Source organism: Hippopotamus amphibius, chromosome 8 (assembly GCF_030028045.1).
Source record: "Hippopotamus amphibius kiboko isolate mHipAmp2 chromosome 8, mHipAmp2.hap2, whole genome shotgun sequence".
Taxonomy (NCBI): domain Eukaryota; kingdom Metazoa; phylum Chordata; class Mammalia; order Artiodactyla; family Hippopotamidae; genus Hippopotamus; species Hippopotamus amphibius.
Window position 1 is genome coordinate 8,063,520 of NC_080193.1, and position 4,989 is coordinate 8,068,508.

Below are 4,989 nucleotides of genomic sequence, written 5' to 3' on the forward strand. Positions count from 1 at the left end.
ATCTCTGCATTTAGTAATCTGGGGACTCAACTCATGAGAACAGGAACTTATCCCGGCATCTACCTACAACAACCTTTTTAGCTTTCTAAAACCTTTCAACCTTCCATGCTGCAAAGCATCACCGGGCCTGATTTCCAGTCGAGCTGTGTGACCTTGTGTTCATCACATACCCTCTCTGGGCCTCAACTGACAAATGAAGGTTGGGCTGGAGGGACCCTATAGTCCATTCAAGCCATAGCTTGATTTTATATTCTGGGAATCATTTGAGCCTGAAGACTGACCTTTGACGTCAGCAGAGTACACATGAGTCTCTCTAAATGACCAATGAGAAAATGCAGGCCCAGCCAGGTGAAGTCATAGTTAACAGTCATTGCCAAGGCTGGAATGAGGACCAAGGTTCCAGCCAGGGCTTGGGACCATTTTTCATGGACCACACAGCCACATGCTGAATGAGACAGAAGATGAAATCATTAATATCCCCCCAGCCTAAGGCAGCAGTTTGGTTCTGGGGCCCAGCCCAGAGATGGCATACAGTAGGTGCTCAATTAATATTTGTGGACCATATAATATCACTTATATGTGGAATCTAAAATACAACACAAATGAACTTATCTACAAAACAGAAACAGACTCACAGACATAGAGAACAGACTTGTGGTTGCCAAGGGAGAGGTGGGTTGCCAAGGGAAGGACTGGGAGTTTGGGATTAGCAGATGCAAACTATTATACAGAGAATGGATAAACAACAAGGTCCTACTGTACAGCACAGGGAACTACATTCAATATCCCATGATAAACCACAATGGAAAAGAATATGAAAAAGAATGTATATACATGTATAACTGAGTCACTTTGCTATACAGCAGAAATTAACATAACATTGTAAATCAACTATACTTCAATTAAAAAAAAAAAAAGGCTGACCCTATCAGATCCTGGTTCAAAGAACTTGATTTCAGCCATTACCCAAAAATCTCATTATGAGGCCATCTGCCTTGGAAGGGCAGCCCCACAGTAAATCCCAAGACCACTATGGTGTGGAAAGTGCCCAGAACTGGGAGTTGGGAGGGCTACATCTTGGTCCCAGCTTTGCCACCAATTGACTGTGTGACCCTGAACCCAGGGACTCCGTTTTCCCATGTATTTAATATGAGCATTTAACACAAATGAGTTCCTCACTGACTTTGAATCTACGATCCCACTGAAGACTTGGGAGGGAAAAGAGAGACAGTGGAGTAGAAAGAAGGAGGCAGTGGTGTACTGGAATCGGCTTGTACCAACTCATGAGAACCATTTTTGTTTATCTTCTCCCCATTCCAAATTCTATGACATCACGGCAGTAGCCTGGAATGGGCCGTGATGGAAGTATTTACACTATGGAAATCGGGAACTGCTAAATCAGAACGTTTTGCTAAACATTTACCAGCACACCACTGGAAGGGGGCCAACATTTATTGAGCACATGGTGTATGCCAGGCACTGCATGTAGACTCTCTCTCTTATCTTTTCTGGTCCTTACAACCCTGTGACAAACTCTGTGAGGCTAAAAGAGATTTAGCAACTTGCTCACTGTCATCCAGCAATTAGGAGATGAAGCTGACTTTCCAAGCCGGGACTAAGTTCAAACTCCTATCACCACACCTGCCTCTCTGAGCTTGGAAAGCCAAACATGGCAAGCAGCCATAAATATAGTTGGTCACAACTTTGAAAGGTCCTTTGAGGATGGAGGGATGTTGGCTGGTAGAAATGCTAGTTTTTCTTCCTCTGCCCAACAAAAATCCTAGGATATTCTCAATTCCCCTTAAGATTTTTCAGCTCATACGATCCAAACGAAATTGGCCTGGCCTCCACTTTTTCTATTGTTCTCTCCTGGTGGCTTTGCTTTATGTGAACTTAGAGCCAAATTATTTGGAGTCTTTGCCAAATGTCAATTTAAGGGGCTTGCTTTAGGTGTGGAAGGCCAGTCACATCATGACTTTACTACTGTGCTAAGCGGTTGGCTGGAGATGTCGTGAGCCACGCCCACCTCCATGTCATGAGGACATTTCCACGCTATTTAACCAAAGGTAAACCCTGTCTTTCCATCACAGGCATTGCTACGATGGAACGGTCTTCATAAGCTAATCCAGGGGGCATATGTGCAATTTCCTGCAAACACACCACCTCCTCCATTCATTAATAGTTTCTCTCCCCAAAGACTCTCCTTTCTGCTTTTCCAAGGGAGAATAGCTCTCAGTTGGGTCTGTGAAAGCAACTCAGCAGAAACAAATAATAAGGCCCATTATCCAAGATGTTACAAATAAAAGCAACATCCCCTTATTAAGATAAATTGAGTGCCCAGAACAGTGATTAAAGAAAAAAAAAGGTTCCTGTGATGTTAAGGAAACTCATGACTCTGCCACTTGTTTAAGATCGAATCGAGCTGACCTTACTGGTTTCCCCGTGACCACAAGGATGCCCTTCTCACTCCACATGTGATTGACTTTTAATCCATGGCAGGTATTTAATAACTTTCTGGTGGAAAGAGTTCAGTAATAAGTCCGCTCTCTCTAGAAGGGTCTCTCTGGATCTCACAGGAAATACAATTGAGCAATGTGAATTTTCCTTTAGCCAGATTCCCCGCCCTTTAAATTATATGCCATTGAGCTCAGTAAGCATCAATTAAGTACCTGTGGGTAGAAATCCACATCACGTAGATTCTCTCCCAGCTCAAGCGGCTGGAGGCCTCAGTGGCAGCTGTCAGCCTTTGGGTCAGCCTTTGGGTATCTTAGGGAGAACGGTCTGTGGCTCCTTGGTCACCGGCGTGGAAATACTCAAAGAGGAGGATTTCGGCTTGGAAGGCGTGTGGCTGACGGCTGAGGAGAGCCGGGTGCAGCCTGCAGTGAGAGATTAAATATCAGAAGTCTACATGAGTTTTGTCCTGGATTGGCTGTGGGGACTTAGCCAAGTCACTTCCATTCTCATCTAGACCTCAGATTTCCTACCCATGAAACATGGGGGACGGACTTAACCACGGGTGCAGAAAACCTGGTGACTTCAGAGGCAAGGCAGGTAAAGCAAATGAGTTTGGAGAACTGAACTGAGACCTGGGGGAAGCCAGAGAGTGCATGCCCCACCTAAAAGAAAACTGGAAACAGTATCAATGCTCGTACAAATAAGAATTATCACGACTGAACACTTATCCCAGGCACTATCCTAAACACTTCACATGTATTAACTCATGCATTTCTCATCCCACTCCTATAAGTCCCATCCGCATTTTACAAACGAGGGAACCGAGGCACAGAGATGTTCAGTAACTTGCCCACCGTCACACAGCTGACAAGTGAAAACGAATCCTTCTGGCCAGTTTTCAGCCTCTGGACTAGGTGATCTCTGCGATCCTCCCAGTCCTAACCATCTAAATCTCTCTGGAGAGCAGGTTCTGCGTACAGCAGCTGCTCAGTAAAATCGGTCAGGTCAACACCTAGGAGTCAAAGTGTACGTAGCAAGTAGCATTGGAGTAGTTATTTACCAGACTCCATGCTAAGCACCTACAAGCATTCATCCACAAACCTGCCCAACCCCCTTTCATAGCAGATTACCTGAGGTTCAGCAGATGATTGACTGGGCCAAGGTCACAGAGCTAGAAAGTGGCCCAGCTAGCATGTAATTCCAACCCTAAATAGGCTGTAGATGCGACCGATGGGGCTTGGCGAGCTATGGCCAGTGGGCCAAGTTGGGCCCCCACCTCCTGGTTTTGCAAATAAGTTTTGATGGGAACAGAGCCATGGGCATTACTGACGCCTGTGGCTGTGTTCCTGCCACAGAAGCAGAAGTGAGTAAAGAGACCCATGGCCACAAAGACTGAAGGATTTGCTACCTGGACTTTTACGGAAAAGGTGTGCCGACCCCTGGACAGGAAATGCAAAGGGGCAGGGAAGAAGGAAGAACCAGTGGAGAGTAAAGGAGACAGCGGGGCATGTGCAGGTTTGCAGAGCGGGGGTGGTTAGCAAGTAGCATTTTTGTGTTTTGGGGGTTTTCCTGTTGTTGTTTGTTTGGCCGCGCCACACGTGGGATCTTAGTTCCCCGACCAGGGATCGAACCCACACCCCCTGCAGTGGAAGCGCAGAGTCTTAACCACTGGGCCACCGGGGAAGTTGCAAAGTGGCATTTTTGATAGGTAAGTAGATAAAAGGAAAAGGGGTTCAAAATGTGGACGAAGACTCAGCTCAGGCAAGAAAACTTCAGCTCTGCAGGAAAAGCAAGCTGGGAAAGTTATTCTGGGCAGTAAATGGCGTTTCTAAAAGGCAAGAGACTGGATCAGATCCTGGGCTGATTTTGAAGGGGATGTTGTTGCTGTTTACTCAGCTAATCAATGCTTCATTCAGCAGGAGAAGGAGCCCAGCAGTGGAACAGGCTGCCGTTTAAGGGAGGGAAACCAGATTTCAGATGGGGGAAGGCTTTTCTTTCATTCGCTCATCCCTTGCTCCGGACATCTATCAAACATTCACTGTGGATCAGGCATCAGACATACCACTGATGGGGAAAGAAGTGGGAGCAGAGAATATTAAGGAGAGCAGGGCGCAGAGAAGGGAGAAAAAGAAATGAGAAAGAGAGAAACACAAGCAGAGGCAAAGGAAAAACTAGCAGCAAGGGAGACATACAGACATCTAGAAATAAGAGATCAAATCAGAAAAGAGAAGGATACAGTGAGATTTGAGCTGTAAGCTTCAGGGTAAATAATGACCTTTCATCGTTTCCCTTTGCCATGTTGGCCAGCCATTGTTCACAGATCTGAAGCCACTCTAAATCCTTAAGCATTCAGAGGCTATGGTCTACTTGCTTCTAAATGTGGGGGGAGGGGGCTGCACAGGGAGGAATTCATCTCTGACTTCCCACTGGGAGTCCAGAACACCTTGCCTGATGGGGTGGGTAAAATTAAACTTCGACATACAACTGGCCCAGAAGCAAAAAGTTTCCCACCATGGGTATTCAGGAAAAGAATTA